Source organism: Haemaphysalis longicornis, unplaced genomic scaffold (genome assembly GCF_048455015.1).
Source record: "Haemaphysalis longicornis isolate Haplotype H1 unplaced genomic scaffold, Haemaphysalis longicornis Haplotype H1 scaffold_55, whole genome shotgun sequence".
NCBI lineage: Eukaryota > Metazoa > Arthropoda > Arachnida > Ixodida > Ixodidae > Haemaphysalis > Haemaphysalis longicornis.
Window position 1 is genome coordinate 310108 of NW_027526394.1, and position 24024 is coordinate 334131.

The window sequence follows — 24024 nt, forward strand, 5'->3', positions numbered from 1 at the left end:
AGATGCATCGCATTACGGAGCCGGAGCGATGTTGTAACAAAGAGATGACAGGGAATCAGCAAGAGACACATCAGAGCCATTGGTTATTATCCTTACACATTTACCGAGGCAGACATTAATTATTCTACGACCGAGAAAGGGGCCCTGGTGGTAGTGATGGTGCTACGTTACTTCCGAACGTACTTGGAAGGCCGACACTTCAGATTATTCACCGACAATCAAGCCTTGACCTATATACTGAATTTGTCTCATCCAAAAGGGCGGCTGGTCAGGTGGGTTAGTGAACCGCAGCAGTTTGCATTTGACATTGCTCCCATACCAGGTGACAAGCTACCGGATGCTGATGCCATGTCACTGCTCCATATACCTGCCCCATGTGATGAACACCACGTCAGCGCCCTCTTATGGGACAGCACAGAGGCGATGTCACTGAAAGATGGTCGTTAACAGGTACCCAAGACTAGTGCACCAAAAATCTTGGCTCTGTACCATGATTCACCTCATTCTGGCGGACATGACGGATTTTGGCGATATACTGGAAAATCAAGCAAAGATTTCATTGGAACACGTTGAAGCAAGACATCTCTCAATACGTACGGACCTGTTACCAGTCCAAATCTGCAAGGCCAAGTTCAAACCCAAAGGTAGTGCAATGATCATGGCAGAACATTCCAAAAAACCATTTGCAACGATCCCCCTTGATTCGCGGAGTTAAGAAAAAAAGGCGTGGGAAGAGGCAGCACGCAATTGTTCCTACTGGCAATTGAAGAGCGCACGCGAATGGTCGCGTGTAAAGCCGGAAAGGAAGATGTAAGGAGCGTCATCTCTCTCTTTAACCGTGATATATTTAAGGACACCAAAAAGAATTGTGGCCGGCAACGGACCAGCCTTTCGAAGCGAGCAGCTGAAGAACTGGGCTCTCCAGCGCAATGTGAAGCTGTGTATCTCAGCGCCGTACCGCCCAGAAGCCAACGGGTTAGCTGAGAGAGCTATACGTGATTTTAAGCAGTTCATTTACCTCTATCCAGATTTCAAAGGGGGCTCGAAATGTGCTCTAGAAGCCGCTGTTGCACACCACAACCACTCGCACACAGAAGCTTTAGGATGCAGTCCATACTTTGCATATCATGGGAAATCTGAGTTGCTGCATGCCGATTACCTCCTGGGGATTACCGATTCAATAGTACCCCGTGGACAACAAAGGTCCGAGAGAGAAAATGAAAGGTACCGTATCGCGATGAAGAAGCATTACGACCTTCTTTACACGGGCAAGGTTCCGAAAATTAATGCGGGTGATTATGTCCTTGTCTGGAAAGGCTTGCAGGGTTCAAAGGCTCCTTTTTCAGGGCCCTATGGTTGTGAAGACGGCTCGCAAACAAGGAATTTTGCAGTACATATGCTACAATTGACCTAATAACATCGTGGAAGATGCGTCTATGTGCAAGGTTGTGCCGTATCAATCCAGGACTGTTGACAACAGAGGGGCGGCGTGTGTAACAGGAAGAGGAAGAGGGCGACGGAGAGCCGGGCAGCAAGCAGAGGAGGACTAAGAAGAGGAGGTGAAAGGACGAGAACCGGACTGTTGTCCGGTAGAATCGGCTGCGTCAAATGTAACGTTCCCATTTATTGGGTCAAGTTCACTAAGTAGACAAACAATAGTTCGGGTCTTGTCCTTTCAACTCCTCGCTTTCTCCTCCTCTTCTTGCTGCGGCAAGGCTCTCCGTCGACCTCCTCCTCTTGCTGTTACAAAGATAACCGTTGGTGATTAAGGGTAACAGAGTGGATCCCTAGAGAAAGCAAGGGGGGCAGAAGGCGACAGAAAGTTAGATGGGCAGATGAAATCAAGAAGTTTGCGGAGATAAATTGGTCGCAGTTAGCACAAGACCGGGGTAATTGGAGACTAATGAGAGAAGCCTTTGTTTGTAGAGGGCGCACATTAGCTGATGGTGATATATATATATATATATATATATATATATATATATATATATATATATATATATATATATACTGAAAGGCGGTTTAATTGCTAACAAGCAGTAAAAGCGAGAGGCAGGAAGCAGCGGAGTCTGTTCCAGGTGAACCGGATAGGGATCGCTGATCTGAACACAAGGACGCACAGAGATGATGCCAGCTTGATGGAGCGCATAGCTTCAACATGGCCAATTGACTGTCCATAGAGCAGGCTGACAGAACAGTGGGTTTGATTGGAGATAAACACTCTCGTACGCTCACCTTGCACTGTAAGAACGGCGAATCGGAGTGGCAACTCCTTCCAGCGAACAAAAATGTCGCATGGTGTGAACAGGACAGGTCCATCGGGTACGGGCGCACTAGCAAGGTCAATCATTACGGAACTTAGCGGGTGGATATCTACGTCCTCGTCCACGGTAATCTTCCATTCACCAAACAAATGCTTAGGCAGCAGTGGATCGCTCTGGGAAATAAGTTCAATCTCAGCCTTGGCACAGTCAATTACTGCGTTATGGCTTGGCAAGAAGTCCCATCCAAGAATAACGTCATGGCAACATGAACACAAAACAACAAATTCGATGGTGTAGACAGTTTCTTGGATCACTACTCGAGCAGTGCATACAGCCAGTGGTGGCACATGTTCCGGATTTGCAGTTCAAAGCGAAAGTCCCGACAGTGGCGTCATAACCTTTTTCAGATAGCGGCATAGTTTCACACTCATAACAGAAATCGCGGCACCAGTATCGACAGGAGCCAGAATAGGAACTCCTTCAACAGCTATGTCGACGACATTTTTCGGAGATAGACGAGGACTTTGACATTTTGGTACGTACGCAGTTCGTGCCTCCGGAACTGCGTGAATTAGTTTCCCGCGTCATGAGGGGCTGACTGACGACGCACAGGAGAGATGGAGCGGCGACGAGGAGTCGATCGGTGACTCGCGAACGTCTGATGGTCGGATTGAAAGGATGGTGACGGCGGTCCCGCAGGTGCGCGAAGGGGAGCTTGGCGGGAAACATACACTGGACTATGAGATGCTTCAACCTGCTGCATTGCACGGCGACAGTAACGTGCTACATGTCCTGGGAGACGACAGGCAAAGCAAATAGGTCGGTTGTCCTGAGTGCGTCACGAATTCGTCTGCTGTATATCCAATGGCGCGGGACGGCGGAACTAGGAGACTGGCTGAGGAATGAACGTCACAGGCGCTGGTATGTAGGGTCCAAAAGAGGGGACAAAGGAGTGGACAAGTGGCGGGGCAGCCCTTGCCGCGCATTCGGCGTACGTCAACGGAGCGGTCACTGGCGGTGCTATGGTAGCCATGGTTGGAACTGTCAGCTGGGCAGCGGTTGTAGTTGACTGGTGTGCAGGTGATAGGGCTTCGGCGACCTGCTCCCTGACGGTGCGCTAAACAGCTTGAGGCAAACTTGGTGCGGGCTGCTCTACAAAAGGTACCAGCGAAAGTTGCCGAGCGACCTCTTCCCGGATGAAGTCCTTAATCCTCATCTCAAGCGATGCTTGTTCAGAACTGAACGATAAACTTGACAGTTCGTCGCCCGTCCCCACTGACTGTCGAACAAAAATCCTCTGCCACCGCAGCTCATCATAGCTTTGGCAGAGCTTAATTATCTCAGCCACGGTCTTTGGGTCTTTGGACATCAACATCTGAAACGCGCGTCTTCAATTCCTTTCAGTGTGTGCCGAATCTTTTCTTGCTCAGACATACCCATGTTGTTGCGCCTGCAGAGATCCACAACGTCTTCGATATAACTTGTGAAATTCTCGCCGGGCTGCTGCGCGCGTACGCGAAGACACTGTTCAGCGTGCAGTTTCCGCACCGCTGGCCTGTCGAACGCCTCTACGAAGAGGGTTTTGAATTCGCCCCACGTTTTGATGGTCCTGCCGTTGTTCCGAAACCAGACCTCAGCCACTTCCCTAAGGTAAAACTCGACATTGCTCAGCTTAGCTTTGTCATCCCACTTGTTGTAGACGCTCACTGACTCGAATGTGGACAACCAATCCTCGGCATCATAATCACCTTTGCCGGTGAAAAAGCGCGGGTCACGCTGACGGATGGTGGCGGCACAGATGACCGCTGGCACCGGTGATGGTGGCTGTTGGGATACGTCGACGGGGTTCACGGGCATTGGTACGGTGCGGTTGCGAAGCTCCAGGTTGGTTCACCTCGTACCCAGCACCTCCACCACTTGAAAGGCAGTATAATTGCTAACAAGCAGTAGAAGCGAGAGGCGGGAAGCAGCGCAGTCTGTTCCAGGCGAACCGGATAGGGGATCGCTGATCTGAACACAAGGACGCACAGAGATGATGCCAGCTTGATGCTTCCGGCATATACCCGAATAGGGATTGGACGATCGAGTTCCATTCGTCCTTTCATTTCTCTTCATTACAATATCTATATATATATTTTTCACACCTTTCTATCTGACTCAAAAAATTATTCATCTGTTTCTATGACCACCGCATTCCCCCCCTATGCTTTCCGAGGTTTTCTTGACTGCCTTCACTTATTCTGTCTTAATTCACCGAGCCCCTCATTTCCCATTTCTCATTCGCTATCTATCTATCTGTCTGTCTGTCTATCTATCTCTACTCTATATATTTACTAGAACGGTATTTGACGCTTGAGGGTGGTAGCCAGCGCCACTATGACTTGATGGGGAGAAGGGGACCTTGGGCGCGTGTTTTTCTGGGCGCGTTTTTCTTTCTTTCTTATGTTTCTTTAAAAAAATCTTAACTGCACTAATCGTAAAAAAAATCCTAACAACACCCCTATGCCTCCTTTGGCGTTGTAGACTGCCGACCTATCTTTCTGTATTTTCTCAATGAGTCCCTCATTTGCTAACTATATTATTCTGTGAAAGCCTAGCGAAGGTCTCGGCTCTGGCAGTCTTGATAAAAAGGTAGCATAAGAGGGTTCCCCGCCAGTTGACCCGCTCGTGACAGGCTGTAGACGTTCGAGTCATGCCCCGGGGTTTGAAAAGAAGGTGGTCCCCTTCTCCCCGTGAAGTCATAGTGGCACTGGCTACCACCCTCAAGCGTCAAATACCGCCCTAGTAAATACAAATACATAAGAAAGTGAAGGACAACACAGTCGCCCAGATAGAAGAATTGGTAAGGCATTCGAGATCTAATCGAAAGGCGTGGATTCGGTCCCCACTCTGGGCGCGTGTTTTTCTTTCTTTATTTCTTATTTTTATTTAAAAAAATCTTAACTGCACTAATCGTAAAAAAAATCCTAACAACACCCCTATGCCTCCTTTGGCGTTGTAGACTGCCGACCTATCTTTCTGTATTTTCTCAATGAGTCCCTCATTTGGTGACTATATTATTCTGCGAAAGCCTAGCGAGGGTCTCGGCTCTGGCAGTCTTGATGACAAGGTAGTATAAGAGGGTTCCTCGCCAGTTGACCCGCTCATGACAGGCTGTAGACGTTCGAGTCATGCGCCGGGGTTTGAAAAGAAGGTCCCCTTCTCCCCGTGAAGTCATAGTGGCGCTGGCTACCACCCTCAAGCATCAAATACCGTTCTAGTAAATATAAATACATCAGAAAGTGAAGGACAAGACAGTCGCCCAGATAGCCGAATTGGTAAGGCATTCGAGATCTAATCGGAAGGCGTAGGTTCGGTCCCCAATCTGGGCGCTTGTTTTCCTTTCTTTCTTTCTTATGTTTATCTTAAAAAAATCTTCTGCACTAACAGTAAAAAATCCTAACAACACCCCTATGCCTCCTTTGGCGTTGTAGACTGCCGACCTATCTTTCTATATTTTCTCAATGAGTCCCTCATTTGCTGACTATATATATATATGTATATATATATATATATATATATATATATATATATATATATATATATATGGAAAATAAGGGTTGGCAGTCAAGAAAACCTCGGAAAGCAAAGGGGAGCTTGTGGTGGAACATAGAAAGAGATAAAGAATTTTTTGAGTCGATTATAGCACCATACCGGTATTCTGGAGGTCGTGGGTTCGAATGCCACCCGGCGGGCATTTTTTCACCACTTTCTTTTCGACTCAAAAAATTCTTCATCTCTTTCTATGACCCACCACAAACTCCCCTTTGCTTTCCGAGGTATTCTTGACTGCCAACTCTTATTTTCTGTCTTATTTCACGGAGCCCTTCATATCCCATTTTCTGATTCGCTACATGCTTAGCGAGGGACTCTGTTCTGGCAGTCTTGGTGCCAAAGGGAGCTTAAGAGGGTTCAACGCTGGTCGACCACTCTCGACATGTCGTAGACACTCGACTCACGACCCGCGGGTTAAAAAGAAGGTCCCCTTCACCCCGAGTAGCCCGAGTGGCGTTAGCTACCCCCCCCCAAGTGCAGGACACAAAAATACCTTAACATAAATACCCGTGAAAGTGGTGGGGAAACAGCCCCTCCGGTAGCGTAGTGGTTATCGCACCAGACCGGTATTCTGGAGGTCGTGGGTTCGGATCCCACCCGGCGGGCATTTTTTCACCACTTTCTTTTCAACTCAAAAAATTCTTCATCTCTTTCTATAACCCACCACAACCTCCCCTTTGCTTTCCGAGGTTTTCTTGACTGCCAACCCTTATTTTCTGTCTTATTTCACGGAGCCCCTCATTTCCCACTTTCTATTTCGCTATATATATATATTGTAAGGCGGGTTTATTGCCTTGACAGCGGAAGGAAGGAGGGGCACTCAGAAGTGGCAAACGGATCGGTGGCTCAGCCGGCAGAATGTCTCGAGCACTTCACGAGCTCCATGCCGATGACGATGCCGCTGCAGTGGCTGACCTTGTTGCCTCGTCGTCGTCTGTACAAACCAGGTGGTCAATCCCCTTGAGCGGGCATACGCCAATCACAAGGACAATGCTGACTGTTGTGGCCGCGTAGCAAATCAGTTGTTCGTTAGTGCTCGCATGGTGGCTGCGCGCCACTTGCTCGTCTTTCGCACTACAATTACCCCCACGACGAAGGGAGCCACCCTGGCGACCTAAGGGCACGTCACGACGGAAGGGTCGTAGTACGGCTTGAGGCGATGCACGTGTACCGTTTCGCGTCCGCGGCAGCGAAGGTCAGGCGACGGGGTGAGCGGCTCCACAACGTAATTAACGGAGGAGGTTCGTTCGAGTACGCGGTACGGTCCATGGAACTTGGAAAGGAGCTTGCTAGAAAGTCCAGGTGTAGTGGAGGGTACCGGATGACATGAACCATGGCGGTAGGACGGATGACATGAACCATGGTCGATGCTGAAGCGATCTATTACAGAAAGAGATGCAAGCTATTTACAATTCGGCCATCACAGCACGAGCGATAACCCCACGCCAACCGTCTTCGTCTTCGTCGGTGTAAGATGCCCATCGCACTAGGCTGCACAGTCCACTTCCTCGTCTTCTCGTTACATATCCCCAAGCCATCAAAAACGACCGTCCCGGTCGAGGTCACAGTCAATGAACCCGTGCGGTGAAGATGAAATGAATATGAACAGTGAAGTCCTTGCCGCCACTGCACACGCTGATCGGTTCATGAAGATGGGCCCCAGAACAGCGATGACGCCGACGCCACGAAGGAACCTCAAGCTCTTGGAATCGCGCCGGAGAACAGGGCAGGGGAATGTCGTCGGCTTCTGGTCTCGTCGCGGCAAGTCAGGTCGGCTGGTCTCGTCGGATCACGGGCAGGGGACACCGGGCTGGGGAATGCGCAGGCCAATGGCTCACAGGGGCTGGGGCGTACCGACGTGATCCTTGATGCTTGAGGTGGTCGCTTCAGAAACCGAGACGGGCGTAGCTGAAGGTCTACGAAGGGGATAAGAACCGCAACCTCCACCAAAATGTAAGGCGGGTTTATTGCCTTGATAGCGGAAGGAAGGAGGGGCACTCAGAAGTGGCAAACGGATCGGTGGCTCAGCTGGCAGAATGTCTCGAGCACTTCACGAGCTCCATGCCGATGACGATGCCGCTGCGGTGGCTGACCTTGTTGCCTCGTCGTCGTCTGTACAAACCAGGTGGTCAATCCCCTTGAGCGGGCATACGCCAATCACAAGGACAATGCTGACTGTTGTGGCCGCGTAGCAAATCAGTTGTTCGTTAGTGCTCGCATGGTGGCTGCGCGCCACTTGCTCGTCTTTCGCACTACAATATATATATATAGTCCTGAAGTGTAGTCCTGTTTTGCTATTTGCTGCACAAATACGCACAGAGTAAAAGCACGTCCTGGAAGACTTTATTTCGACATTTCGCCCTGAGACAGGTATTCTTCAGGAGTGACAGTTTTGGGAAAAAATCATACGGATTCAAGGTTGGGCCGGTGCCCCGAAACACGAGCCACATAGGAAACATATATATATATATATATATATATTGATTGATTGATTGTAGGGTTTAACGCGCCGACGCAACTAAGGCGATGAGGCGCGCCGTAGTGGAGGGCTCCGGATTAATTTTGACCACCTGGGGATCTTTAACGTGCGCCGAAATCTCGTACACACGGGCGTTTTTGCTTTTCGCCTCCATCAGAAAAGCGACCGCCGCGGCCGGGAATCGAACCCGCGACCTCGTGCTCAGCAGCGCAACGCCTTAGCCACTGAGCCACCGCGGCGGGTAATATATATATATATATATATATATTGAGAGACGACAGTTTGCGTGGCCGTTTATTCCAACGCTCGGGCCAAGGAAGAAGATCAAGCGGTGATGATGATTATTTACAAGTGATGATGATGCCGAGCCCATCGGGCTAGCACTGATGATAGTATGTGATTACGAAGAAGCGCCGGTAACATAACCCAAAGTACTGGGAGTGTGGTCATTGGGTCTCACATAATTTCCCCTGCACATCGCCAGCACAGCAATGGCCAGCACATCGCCGTCAACGATTTTGTCAGCGGAAACTGAAAGAATGTGCTCTTGGCGGGCGGGCACAACGTGGTCGGTACGTAGCACCAGACGAGGCGTACTTGTTTCCGGGACAGCTGAGTGATGAACGTCTGTGATGCTAATAGCAGGAGTGCGGCAACAAATAACAACGGAAGTCGACGAAAGAAAGTCCCAACCAAGAATAAGCTTATAGGGGCACTCCGAGATCACCGCACACTGAATGTGATGACATAGCCCGTCGATAGAAACGCGTACCGTGCAGAAGGAAGAAGGTTGGATGGACGTGTCGTTCGCACCACGTAATAAATGGCCACTGTATGGGGTTTTTACCTTTCGTAGTCTCTTACAAAAGTCAGCTCGAATAATAGAAATACTTGCTCCAGTGTCCACCAAAGCTCCGATATCGTTACCTTCAACTGATACTAACAACAAGTTCGATGGGTGTTCTGGAGGAGTTGCTAATGTACCGATAGATGCAGTTTCCCCTCCAAAAACTGCATGACTTAGTTTTCCGAGAGGTGGGTGGGGTCATGTACGACAGGGCTAAGCGGAGACACAGATCGGCGAAATGGTGATGGGGAACGACGTCGCGACGCACGAGAATTGGTTGGGGACTCGGAAGTGGCAGGAGGAGAGGACCGCCGTGGCAGAGATGGGTAACCCCTCTGGCGGTAGTCGTAACGAAGGTTTGGTCGGTCACGTTCGTACGTGTCGTAGCCACGTCGCTCATCAATTAAACGCCTCCTACAGAACCGCGAAATGTGCCCGCGAATTCCGCAGTAGAAACACACCGGCCGGTTGAAAGAGGGCTCAGGGCGCTGCGGTCGCCATGCTGGATAGTAAGGCTGCGGCCCAGGGACCGGGTTGACCGCTGCCACATAGCCAGGAACTGGTTGGGCGGGGACGCCTGCCACGGACAGAGGAGGCCTGCCAGCCACGTCGGAATAGGATGGCGTGACGAGTGGAGGGGTAAGATCTGCGGGAAGTCTTCCGTGAGTACACACGGCAAGCTCCTCTCTAATGATCTCTCGCAGGTTAGGTGTAGACGAGTAGGGACTGGTAGAAGAGACGTGCACAGAGGTGCGGCAGTCAAGTTCTTCCCGGATCAGTTCGCGTATTAGAGCTCGGAGGTCCTCATCGCCGCTGTTCCGGGCCATGGTACCCCGCTAGAGACGGAGCGACTGAAGGTCGTCCAGGCGTTGGCACGTTGTCCTCACATCCGAAACGGTTGTCAGATTCTGAAGGGCCAGGGCATTAAAGGCGAACTGGCCGATCCCTTTCAAGATGTGGCGCACGCGATCAGCCTCCGTCATGTCTTTGTTGACCTTTCGGCACAGGGCCACAACATCTTCAATGTACGACGTGTACGTCTCACAAGGATGTTGGAATCGTCCCTCCAGCTTCTTTTTCGCGATGGCTGAGCAGCCCGAGGAGGAGCCAAAAATCTGGCGCAGCTGCGTGGTGAAATCGTTCCAGTCATCAATGCGGTGCACATTGTTCCGGAACCACGTTTTGGCCACTTCGTCCAGGGACCACGAGACGTTTTCAAGCTTCGCGCGGTCGTCCCACCTGTTAAAGGCGCTGACGCGTTTGAAAGTATCAAGCCACTCGTCAACTTCCTCATTACGAAGTCCAGCGAACATCGGTGGATCCCGCTGGCGGCTGGTGACGAGGTACGGTGGGACGGTGGCTGAGCCCGCCCCACCGGTTCCGCTGCCGGTTCCACTGCCGGTACCGCTGCCGGTTCCGGTGGCACGTTCCGCTGTCATAGGCATGGCCTCTCGCAGCAAGCGACGACCCGAACGGAGCTCCAGGGGTGCACTCAGAGATGGAGGACGAGGGATGAAGACGCACGCTCCACCACTTGAGAGACGACGGTTTGCGTGGCCGTTTATTCCAACGCTCGGGCCAAGGAAGAAGATCAAGCGGTGATGATGATTATTTACAAGTGATGATGATGCCGAGCCCATCGGGGCTAGCACTGATGATAGTGGCTGATTACGAAGAAGCGCCGGTAACATAACCCAAAGTACTGGGAGTGTAGTCATTGGGTCTCACAATATATACGACTGTATTTTGTAGGCTGCATGACCATTGAGGCATTGTGACCCCGGCACATACAAAATCTTGCCGTTTTGCTCTTTTGCTATGCCTACATTAAGCCCTTGGTGTGCATCGGCCTTTCCTGCGCATGGTATTGCACGGTCTGAGGTGCACAGGCAGCCTGTTGTTTCGCGGTGTGAGATTGTCCATTAAAAAGCCAACAACCTACCACGATATTCCGCGATCACTATAATGGTTTCATCCTCTTCCGGAACCCTACCAACGCTTCCCTTCCCACCTCCCTATTTTTGAATCCTTTCTCGCTCATTTTCTTGTCTCAGCGTTGAGCAAGGATAACACGCCTCATTAATAGCCAGATTATAGCCATTGCCTGCTTATGTCACCATATGTAATACCCATTTTATCCTTGGGAAATGAGAAATCGGATGTTGAAGCTTCCAATTTCGACCGAGCGTGTAAGAAGTATTTTATTTTGGTGTCTGTTGTGGCTTCTGCCTCGGGTGTCTTTTATTCACATTGTGATCCCCAATGCTACTGCTGACGGGGTGCGCGCTTCCTTCCTATTTAATCGCTCATGTTTTGCTTTGCTTCTTTTTCCCTTTTTACTTCCTTTTTTTCTTTTCTATTTTTTGGTTGCCCCGGAGGCGCGGCAAACACGGACTGCCGCCTCTCTCTTCTTGTTCTCATTTCTTTACGAATTGCTGCGCTCCGCAATATTTACGCGGAATAACCCTTGGGGTCCACGTGTGCGGGCGACAATACCCAGTGCTAACAGTTAACACGCCGTGCATTGAGCTCGCGGGACACGACGCGATGCCGTGTACAGACGGAGGCGAAGGCGGGGAAGGGGACGCCTCAAATGGGCTCCCCCATTAGCTTTTGCAGGACCCCCGAAAGTTGCGGAAGCTGCCTGGGCTCCAAATACAGTAAAGGGCCCCACTTGCATTCTTGACCTTGCCGCTGAAGACGGTCGGTAGTCAATCCTTGTTACCGGCGGCGCGCATGTAAGCGCACTCCTTGTGGCGCCTTGTGCTTTGTAGTTTTCCCCTCTTGGAGACACCGGATGTTTATGGGGCATTCGCCACCCATGAACTTCTCGCATTTCCTATCAGCCCCATCACTCGTGTTTATGCAGTATGTTCTCCGTAATTGTGTTCCTGCACTCCCCCTCCTTTTTTTTGTTTTTGGCAGTCTATTTCGCTTGCATTTAGCAGAATAAGCTCTGTATTATGTGCGTGGTCATTTGGGTGTTTGTTTTTCATGTGGCTTGTGTTTCGGGGCGCCTTACCACCTTGAGTCTCTATGATTTTTTTCCAAAGCTTTCATTACTGAAGAAGACCTGTCTCAGGTCAAAACGTGGAAATAAAGGCTCTCAAGAGCGTACTTTAACTATATATATATATATATCTGTATATATAAATATATATCTATTGCTTGTATTCACTGACGAAGGGCGCATGCTGGGCACAGTTTGATTGTTCCGTCGCTCGTTACGTCTGGCTCCGCGTGATGGCGGTACTTGTCCGTGCTAAGCACATCACTGTGTGATACGTTAAGCAACTCTACCTCAACTAACGCGAAGTATTGCCTCGAGTCCAATGTGAGTACGTTTATTACCATCTATGTTGACCCCACCGCTGAAAATCGGGTTGAAACGCAGCAGAAGACGCACGCCGGTGTTTTTTTGCTTCGGCGTGCGGGCGCAGTGGCCCAAGCCATGCCATGTCGGTGGCGCATCGGCAATGTCTGTGGCCCTTTCCATTGTTGCCAAACGAAGACATTGACACCTAAACTTCTCAGAACATTGGATTGGGAACAGGTGGGAGTAAGGGTTAATGGACAATACCTGAGTAACCTCATATTTGCTGATGACGTTGGCTTGTTAAGTAACTCTGGGGAGGAATTGCAAAGCATGCTTACCGCAGTGGACAAACGGAGTAGAACCGTGGGCCTGAAAATTAATATGCAGAAATCTAAAGTCATGACCAAAGCCTCGGGACAGCAAGAGGTTTTAGATGGGTGGCTAGGCGGCGGAAGTAGTAAGCGAATATATCTACTTAGGCTAAGTTGTGACCCCGGATTCCAACCATGAGGCAAAGATTATTAGAAGGATAAGCATGGGGTGGAGTGCATTCGGTAGGGATTCTCAGATAATGAATGGCCGCCTACCATTGTCCCTGAAGAAGAAAGTGTATGACAGCTGCATCTTATCGGTACTCGCCTACGGGGCAGACACTTGGAGGCTCACTGACAGGGTTCAACTTAATGTGAGGACGACTCAGCGAGCAATGGAATGGAAGATGAGGGGTGTAATATTAAGGGACAACAAGATAGCGGAGTGGATCAGGGAACAACCACGTGTTACGGACATATTAGTAGAAATTAAGAAGAAATGGAACTGGGCAGGACATGTATGGCGAAGGCAAGATAACCGTTTGTAATTAAAGGTAACAGAGTGGATCCCTAGAGAAAGCAAGCGGAGCAGAGGGCGACAGAAAGTTAGATTGGCAGATGAAATCAAGAAGTTTGCGGGGATAAGTTGATCGCAGTTAGCACAGCACCGGGGTAATTGCAGATGAATGGGAGGGGCCTTTACCTGCTGTAAAGGGTCTAGATACGCTGATGGTGATCTATATGTTTGTATGTTTGTATGTATGTATGTATGTATGTATGTATGTATGTATGTATGTATGTATGTATGTATGTATGTATGTATGTATGTATGTATGTATGTATGTCTCTCTCTATATATATATAATAAACGAAAATTTTGAACAAGGTAAAAGCACGTTTGTTGCCAACGTTTCAGCAAAGAGACTTGCTTTCTTCAGGGTTCAAAAGTGCAACTGCTCCCTATATATATATATATATAGTAAATGAGGGGCTCGTTGAAAATAACACAGAAATAAGCGTTGGCAGTCAAGAAAACCAACCTCGGAAAGCAAAGGGGAGGATGTGGTAGTTCATTCAAACAGATAAAGAATTTGGAAAGAAAAAATAAAATGGAGAAAAAATGCATGCCAGGTGGGATCCGAACCCCCGACCTCCAGAATACCGGTCTGGTGCGATAACCACTACGCTACCAGCTGAGCGATTTTTCCCTCCACTTTCTGGGGTATTTATGTTTGGGTATTTTCATTTCCCGTGCTTGGGGGTGGTAGCCAGAGCTCGTGGGACTCGTGGGTTCGCATCCCACCTGGCGGGCATTTTTTCTCCACTTTCTTTCTTTCTTTCCAAAGTCTTTATCTGTTTCAATGACCTACCACATCCTCCCCTTTGCTTTCCGAGATTTTCTAGACTGCCAACTCTTATTTCTGTGTTATTTTCAACCAGCCCCTCATTCCTTAGTCTGATTCGCTACATGCATAGCGAGGGCCTCTGTTCTGGCAGTCTTGGTGCCATAGGAAGCTTAAGAGGGTTCAACGCTGGTCGACCAGTCTCGACATGTCGTGGAAACGCGAGTCAGGGCCCGGGGGTTAAAAAGAAGGTCCCCTTCACCCTGAGTAGTCCGAGTGGCGCTGACTACCACTCCCAAGCACAGGAAAAAAAATACCTAAACATAAATACCCCAGAAAGTGGAGGGAAAAATCGCCCCGCTGGTAGCGTAGTGGCTATCGCACCAGACCGGTATTCTGGAGGTCGTGGGCTCGGATTCTACCTGGCGGGCATTTTTTTCTCCGCTTTCTTTCTTTGTTTCCAAATTCTTTATCTGTTTCAATGACCTACCACATCCTCCCCTGTTTTCCGAGGTTTTCTTGACTTCCAACTTTTATTTCTGTGTTTGATGGTAAATAGACGTTCGTCACGCTTTCGTGTGCTGTCGGACGAGAAAGGAGGCGACGGAGACGTGAAGAGAGAAAAAGAAAATCAGATGTTTATCTGTTCTGCAAGTCCTGAGTTACGGGAGCGGGAAAACAAAGTACATCGTCAGTTCGCGTAAGTCTCACATGACAAGTGACTCCAAAATACAGTTCGGCAATTCCCGAGCTACTGTTGTCTGTTCTGCCCCACACCAACGTTCCTCTCGAGTAAGGTTCACAATATTAAAGGCGTCGTCTCACAGGTCCCGACGCCTTCTCAGGTTTGTCGTCGTCCGTTGATGTGGCCATCGAAGTGAGCGAGGGCAGGGGGGGGCGGCACGACTGCTGCTACTGAATCGTCACCGGCACACAGCTGCTCTACCGTGTGCGGCGCTCGCCATGGGACAGCGCCCCGATGTCTGATCCCAGCTGAGCTCGCGAGGACCACGTCCCACGAACGACCCCGGAGATGAGCGCCTCGATAGCGTCGGCCAAGGCCGGCACTTGACAAGTGCGCCCTTGCAGGAGCCACTCGACAGGCCGCCCCTCGGTCCTTGATCAAGCCACCTGGACAGGATGAGGGAGGGACGACCTGGGTGAAGGCACGCTGCAGGAACGACGGCAGGAGCTCTTCCTCTGGAACGTCCCCCAGCCCGTGGTTCAGTTGGACGAGCAGCTTCACACGTTCCTCTCGTAGCTGTCCCAGCTTCGTTCTCTTCTTCCCTCGATTTTTGCCCAGCTGTCGCGCCACCTGCCCACACCCCCGTCGTCGTCTCTTCCGTGTTGCACTGGTAGCTCGAGTTCACTCACGGCCCATGTCACAGTGTAATATTAAAAAAAACACAACACACAAGGAAAAAAACGAAACTTGGGTCTTTTCCTCTCAATATCCCCCAGCTTAAGAAAGTTGTTTGGAAAAAACAACTTGTGCACAAGCGCACGGAGTACGAATGCACACACACGTCCAGAAGTAGATAAAAGAAAACATTGCTCACAGATGTCCGTTCAGTTCAGGGAAAATGTTACCCATCCAGGAAACCAAAATTGTGCACACGAGTTCATTTTCAAACGGTAGAACGAAGCGATGAGAGGGTAGGTGGAAGTCAAATGCGGCTGAGGTAGTCGGCACCTACGTTTCTGGAGCCCTTAATGTATTCCACCACGAAGTCATACTCAGTGAGTAACAGACTCCAGCGGAGCACCTGGCCATTTGTTTGCTTCGCAGAGTTTATTTAAGCGAGACGCTGATGGTCAGTTTGCAGCACGAATCTCTTTCCAAACAGATAAACATGAAACTTTTGAATGGCCCACGCAAGTGCCAGCGCTTCTCTTTCGATCGTGGAGTAGCGAGCTTTTTGCTCGAGGAGCTTTCGACTTGCGTACGGTACTGGATGTAAGACCCCTTCATGGCGCTGCACTAAAACAGCTCCAACACTAGAGGATATTGCATCCATGCGTAGGATGAAAGGCTCCTGCAAGTGCGGTGACCGTAATACCGGGCCCGATGATAGGAGCCGTTGTAGTGTTACAAACGCTTGTTCATGAGATTCTTCCCAGGTGATTTTGTTAGGACCTCGTTTTCTGGTGAGTTCCGTCAGAGGGGCGACCGCAGTAGAGTAATTTGGTACGAAGTCCCGGTAATATCCAGTTTTTTGCAGCCTGGATTTTCTCTATCGTCTCAATCTGGTGCCTCAGAAGATTGTTCCCCACAATGTGCCCCAAAAACTTTACTTCAGCGAAAGCCACCTCACTTTTGGAAGGCTTTACGTCAAATGAGCAGCCCTAACACGTTCCAGAAACAGGGTGAGTGTGGTAATGTGCTCTTCCCAGGTTTTGGTAGCTATTAGCACATCGTCAAAATAGTGATAGATGTTTGGTATTCCTTCTACAACTCGTCTCATTAGTCGGGTAAAGACCGCAGGTGCAGTCTTGATGCCGAACGGTATGAATATGAACTGATAGACACCAGAAGAAGCTTGAAACGCGGTTAATTGTTTCGATGCGTCTTGCATGGGCACCAGCCAGTACCCTTTCGTGAAGTCGAACTTCGAGAAGTAGCGGCTTTGGCCCAGTTTGGCAAACATCATGTCCACTCGAGGTATCGGCTCGTTGTCCGTCACTACGACTCGGTATAGCTGCCTGAAGTCAATACAGAGCCGAATGTTCCCGTCTTTCTTCTTCACCACGATGATTGGTGCTTGATAGGGCAAATCCGAAGGTTCAATTATTCCTTGCGCTAACATTTCCTGAACTTCCTGCTCTACAGCTTCTTGGATAGCAAATGGTATGGGGTACGACCGTACCTTTACCGGCGGTTCAGTGGTTTGGCGCAACTTGCACTCCACAGCGTTTGTATTTCAAGGTACACCCGAAAACACGTCGGAAAACTCTTCCAGCAGTTTATTAATGTGGTCTTTTTGCTGGTCGCTCAAGGTCGTTGCTACTAATACATTTCGATAAGTTTCCAGGCGCTGTAGAGCAGCAAAGGGTATGTCTCGTTCAGAAGTAGTGTCCGTCTGAACAGTAACGGCGGCGTGTTGTGGTACTGCAGTCTCGGACTCTCTTTCCTCGTACTTCTTTAGACGGTTAATATGAAATAGGCTCCTTCGGGTTCCAAGGTCTATAAGTAGTCATATTCACTGTGTTTGGCGACGATCGTGAAGGGTCCCTTTCATGTGAATATCAGCTTGTTCTTATCTGCAGGTAGAAGCAGCAGTACCTTGTCCCCTGGTGCTAGTTGTCGAACTTTTGTTCTTCTGTCGTAATACTTCTTTTGTGTCATTTTCGCCTTCTGGAGTTCTTCATGCGCCACCTTGCAGGTGTTCTGCAAACGCTCCTTAAGTTCTACGACATATCCGTATGTTGACTTCGTATCGCAATCAATGCTGGCCCCTGTCCACAGTTCCTTAAGAACTGACCTCGGGCCCCGTACGAAGCGACCATAGAGGAGATCGAATGGGGAGAATCCCAGGCTCCTTTGTGGAACTTCACGGTATGCGAAGAGCAATAGAGCTAGGTATCTATCCCATTGTTTCGGCTGTTCCTGACACATATGGCGGACCATTTGTTTTAGAGTTCCATTAAACCTTTCCACCAGTCCGTTGGCCATGGGGTGATAGGGAGTTGTGGGTAGTTGCCGAAACGAGAGCAGTCGCCCGAGTTCCTGCATAAGGTTCGAGGTGAACTACTTCCCACAGTCGCTCACTATTTCTCGCGGAACTCCGACACGGGAAAACTTTTCTACATTCGCTTCCGCTACCCGCTCGGTCTCAATACTTGCTAGTGCTACCACATCCGCGTAACACGTAGCGAAGTCTACCATCATTAATATGTATCGGTTTCCCTTAGATGAAGTTGGGGACAGAGGTCCGATAATGTCAATTGCGACCCGCTGAAATGGCGTGTCGATGATGGGCATACTTCCCAAAGGAACTCTACCGGCGAGGTGTTTTCGTACCGTCCTTTGGCAGATGTCGCACGACTTTACAAAATCTATAACATCGGCCTGTACACCCGGCCAATAAAATTCTTCAAGGACCCGGTCTGAAGTCCTTCGTTGCCCCTGGTGACCAGCCAGAAGACCTTCATGAGCCATCTTCATCACGCTGTTCCGGAGATTCTTGGGGACTACAAGTTGCTCCAAGTCTCGCCGTTCTGTCGTGTGGTTGCGTCGGAAAAGAACGTTACGTATCAGAACAAACTCAGTGACTGCCGAATTTTTTAACGTGATTTTCCTTCCCACAGCCGTGAAGCAAGTTTCCAGCGTAGAATCTGCGCGCTGCAATTTCCGTAATTCTTTCGGGCTGATATCTAAGGGGTTGATCTGTGGCACAAGCAGTTCTCTTGGGTATTTCCCTTGTTTCCCTGCAGCTGCTGACACGTTCCCTTGCCGTTCTTTATTCAAAGCTGTCGTGTCTTTAGGTTCTTTATGGGCAAAGTGCTCATGGTCAGTCTGAGACAGACTCGGTCATTGTTCCGGCTTTGCGATATGGTGCCGGTCTGCACGTACACCCGGAACGTTTCCCAGCACTACTTCATACAACGGGTTCTCCATACAAACAGCAAGCACCTGTCCCTTAAAGAGCGGCGAATCGACGTACACCCTAGCCTCTGGTAGGCTCTTTGCAGACCGGTCTAGTAAGTGGATGGTACGGGTGCTACCAGTCAGTTTGCAGTCTGGAACGAGCGAACGTTTCACTACTACTTTATTACATCCAGTATCTTGTAATACAGTAACAGGTCTCCCTTCCAGATAGCCCTGAACTGTCGGTAACGGCTTCGAACCTCCATCGCAAGTTATACTGTTTTCGGTACCATCGCACATGTCATGACTATGACTGACCTGTTGCTTGTCATCCCCAGGTTCCATCGTTTCGTCACGCTGCGCTTTCTGCGGTCCTAAGACGGAGCAGGATGATTCCCCACGTTTTCCAGAATTTGACGGGCAATTCTCTGGTCGGTGTCCTGTCCTCTTTCACTTCCAGCACGGTGGTGACTTCTGTGCTCGTAATTTTCACCAACAATCCGAAGCTCGGTGACCCGGCTTGTTGCACAGAAAGCAAAGCGGCTTTCCTTTGCTTTCATTCGAGGTGCCAGCTTTGGCAGCAACCATCGGTTTCCCCTTTTCTTCCTTTCCTCGAGCGAGGTTCACGATTCCTTGTGCTTCCAAGTACTGATCTGCTGTTGTCGCCAACACGTCGAAGTTATTACTTCCCCCCGCTCCTTCAGGAAGATCGCCAGCCTCTCGTCGCACCGCCTGAGAAATTGCTCGGAGATCATCTTGCCTCGTAGTGCGTCGTAAGTAATCGGAGTCTTCGCCAGCTCTTGCCAATGGTCGAAGTACCCAGAGAGACGTAACGCGAACTGTCGACCCGTCTCGGCATTCTCGGGCCGTGCATATCTAAACGTCAAGCGGTATCCCTCTTCCGTGTATCGGAACCATTGGAGCAGCGTGTGCTTGAGCTTTGTGTAGTCCGTGCTGTCTTCAGCAGACATCCACCCGATCACGGTCAAGGCTTCTCCCGTCAGGCATAAGCTCAAGGACAAAGCCCACTTGTCTGTTGGCTACCCTTGGCTCGTGGCAACCTTTTCAAATCTCTGGATGTATGCGTCCAGTTCATCCGTACCCTCGTTATAGGGAGGAATCATCTTCTGCGGGCTTTTAAAACTCTGACGGGAACCTACACTCTCATGCACCGAACTCGCGCTCGGACGCTGCGTGAGTCGTTCAGCCTCCATGCGAGCCATTTCTCGCTCATGCTCAGCCTGTGCTGCTACGCGCGTCTCTTCTCTTTCTTTTGCTCGTTGCGCCCTCATATCTTTTTGTTCATCAGTCACCCATGCCCGCAACGCCTCTCTACTCGGACCCATCTCCTTTCCTAGCTCCACTAACATTATCTTCTCTTCCATTCTCGTCCTTACACAAGAACACCGTGAAACTCGCAGATGTAGCGTGAGAGATTCGCCCTGTCGCGGACGCCAGAAATTGTGATGGTGAATGGATGTTCGTCACGCTTTCGTGTGCTGTCGGATGAGAAAGGAGGCGACGGAGACGTTGTGAAGAGGGAAAAAGAAAATCAGATGTTTATCTCTTCCGCAAGTCCTGAGTTACGGGAGCGGGAAAACAAAGTACATCATCATTTCGCGTCAGTCTCACATGACAAGTGACTCCAACATACAGTTCGGCAATTCTCGAGCTACTGTCCGTTCTACCCCACACCAACGTCCCTCGCGAGTAGGGTTCAGAATATTAAAGGCGTCATCTCACGGACAGGTCCCGACGCCTTCTCAGGTTTGTCCTCGTCCGTTGATGTGGCCGTCGAAGCAAGCTAGGGCAGGGGGGGCACGACAGTTGCAACTTGATCGTCACCGCCACACAGCTGCTCTACCGTGTGGGGCGCTTGCCACGGGACAGCGCACCGATGTCTGATCCCAGCTGAGCTCGCGAGGACCACGTCCCACGAACTACCCCGGAGATGAGCGCCTCGGTAGCGTCGGACAAGGCCCGCACTCGGCTAGTGCGCCCTGGCAGGAGCCGCTCGACAGGCCGCCCCTTGGTACTGGAACAAGCCACCAGGACAGAATGAGGTAGGGACGACCTGGGTGAAGGCCCGCAGCAGGAACGATGTCAGGAGCTCTTCCTCTGGAACGTCCCCCAGCCCGTGGTTCAGTTGGACGAGCAGCGTCACACGTTCCTCTCGTAGCTGTCTCAGCTTCGTTCTCTTCTTCCCTCGATTTTTGCCCAGCTGTCGCGCCACCTGCTCACACCCCGTCGTCGCCTCTTCCGTGTTGCACTGGTAGCTCGAGTTCACTCACGGCCCATGTCACAGTGTAATATTTAAAAAAAAAACACAACACACAAGGAAAAAAAGGAAACTTGGGTCTTTTCCTCTCAATATCCCCCAACTTAAGAAAGTTGTTTGGAAAAAACAACTTGTGCACAAGCGCACGAAGTACGAATGCACACACACGTCCAGAAGTAGATAAAAGAAAACATTGCTCGCAGATGTCCGTTCACTTCAGGGAAAATGTTATCCATCCAGGAAACCAAAATTGTGCACACGAGTTCATTTTCAAACGGTGGAACGAAGCGATGAGAGGGTAGGTGGAAGTCAAATGCGGCTGAGGTAGTCGGCCCCTACGTTTTCGGAGCCCTTAATGTATTCCACCACGAAGTCATACTCAGTGAGTAACAGACTCCAGCGGAGCACCTGGCCATTTGTTTGTTTCGCAGAGTTTATGTAAGCGAGAGGCTGATGGTCAGTTTGCAGCACGAATCTCTTTCCAAACAGATAAACATGAAACTTTTGAATGGCCCACGCAAGTCTTCTCTTCTCGTCTTCTCTTCCGTGTTGCCCTGGTAGCTCGAGTTCATTCAAGGCCCATGTCACAGTGTAATAATTTAAAAAAAACACAACACACGGAAAAAAACAAAACTTGGGTCTATATATATATATATATATATATATATATATATATATATATATATATTTATATATATATCTATATTTCTATATATAGATATATAAAAGGTCCCCTTCACCCCGAGTAGTCCTAGTGGCGCTGGCTACCACCCCCCAGTTCAGGAAACAAAAACACCTTAACCTAAATACCCGAGAAAGTGGTGGGGAAATAGCCCCGCCGGTAGCGTAGTGGTTATCGCACCAGACCGGTATTCTGGAGGTCGTGGGTTCGGATCCCACCCGGCGGGCATTTTTTCACCACTTTCTTTTCGACTCAAAAAATTCTTCATCTCTTTCTATGACCCACCACAACCACCCCTTTGCTTTCCGAGGTTTTCTTGACTGCCAACCCTTATTTTCTCTCTTATTTCACGGAGCCCCTCATTTGCCATTTTCTGATTCGCTACATGCTTAGCGAGGGCCTCTGTTTTGACAGTCTTGGTGCCAAAGGTAGCTTAAGAGGGTTCAACGCTGGTCGACCATTCTCGACATGTCGTAGACACTAGAGTCACGACCCGGGGGTTAAAAAGAAGGTCCCCTTCACCCCGAGTAGTCCTAGTGGCGCTGGCTACCACCCCCCAGTGCAGGAAACAAAAATAGCTTAACTTAAATACCCGAGAAAGTGGTGGGGAAATAGCCCCGCCGGTAGCGTAGTGGGTATCGCACCAGACCGGTATTCTGGAGGTCGTGGGTTCGGATCCCACCCGGCGGGCATTTTATCACCACTTTCTTTTCGACTCAAAAAATTCTTCATCCCTCTCTATGACCCAAGACAACCTCCCCTTTGCTTTCCGAGGTTTTCTTGACTGCCAACTCTTATTTTCTCTCTTATTTCACGGAGCCCCTTATTTCCCATTTTCTGATTGGCTACATGCTTAGCGAGGGCCTCTGTTCTGGCAGTCTTGGTGCCAAAGGTAGCTTAAGAAGGTTCAACGCTGGTCGACCATTCTCGACATGTCGTAGACACTAGAATCACGACCCGGGGGTTAAAAAGAAGGTCCCCTTCACCCCGAGTAGTCCTAGTGGCGCTGGCTACCACCCCCCAGTGCAGGAAACAAAAACACCTTAACTTAAATACCCGAGAAAGTGGTAGGGAAATAGCCTAGCGTAGTGGTTATCGCACCAGACCGGTATTCTGGAGGTCGTGGGTTCGGATCCCACCCGGCGGGCATTTTTTCAGCACTTTCTTTTCGACTCAAAAAATTCTTCATCTCTTTCTATGACCCACCACAACCTCCCCTTTGCTTTCCGAGGTTTTCTTGACTGCCAACCCTTATTTTCTCTCTTATTTCACGGAGCCCCTCATTTCCCATTTTCTGATTCGCTACATGCTTAGCGAGGGCCTCTGTTCTGGCAGTCTTGGTGCCAAAGGTAGCTTAAGAGGGTTCAACGCTGGTAGACCACTCTCGACATGTCGTAGACACTAGAGTCACGACCCGGGGGTTAAAAAGAAGGTCCCCTTCACCCCGAGTTGTCCTAGTGGCGCTGGCTACCACCCCCCAGTGCAGGAAACAAAAACACCTTAACTTAAATACCCGAGAAAGTGGTGGGGAAATAGCCCCGCCGGTAGCGTAGTGGTTATCGCACCAGACCGGTATTCTGGAGGTCGTGGGTTCGGATCCCACCCAGCGGGCATTTTTTCACCACTTTCTTTTCGACTAAAAAAATTATTCATCTCTTTCTATGACCCACCACAACCTCCCCTTTGCTTTCCGAGGTTTTCTTGACTGCCAACCCTTATTTTCTCTCTTATTTCACGGAGCCCCTCATTTCCCACTATATATATATATATATATATGCATACATATATATATATATTTATATATATATATATGCGTGTGTGAGTATAATTCGAATGGGAAATAAGACATAGGCTCGTTGAAAATAAGACAGAAATAATGGTTGGCAATCAAGAAAACATCGGAAAGCAAAGGGGAGGATATAGTAGGTCATAGAAACATATAAAGAATTTGGAAACAAAGAAAGTGGAGAAAAAATGCCCTCCAGGTGGGATCCGAACCCACGACCTCCAGAATACAGGTAACCACTTGACTACAGGCGGGGCTATTTTCCCCTCCACTTTCTGGGGTATTTATGTCAATGTATTTTTTTCCTGTGCTTGGGGGAGGTAGCCCGCACCACTCCGTCTTCTAGGGGTGAAGGAGACCTTCTTTTTAACCCCCGGGCCGTGACTCGAGTGTCTACGACATGTCGAGTGTGGTCGACCAGCGTTGAACCCTCTTAGTATCCCTATGGCACCAAGACTGCCAGAACGGAGGCCCTCGCTATGCATGTAGCGAATGAGAATAGTAAATGAGGGGCGCGTTGAAATAAGACAGAAATA

General features: G+C 49.7%; 1 protein-coding gene and 1 non-coding gene across 2 annotated transcripts in view; both read left to right on the forward strand.

The window, feature by feature from the left end:
• Positions 1-24024, forward strand: part of LOC144140908 (uncharacterized) — a 110339-nt gene that overhangs the window by 50402 nt on the left and 35913 nt on the right. The gene's annotated exons all lie outside the window — the stretch shown is intronic.
• Trnat-ggu (transfer RNA threonine (anticodon GGU)) lies at positions 21856-21928 on the forward strand. The gene has a single exon. It is a non-coding gene; the product is annotated as a tRNA-Thr (tRNA).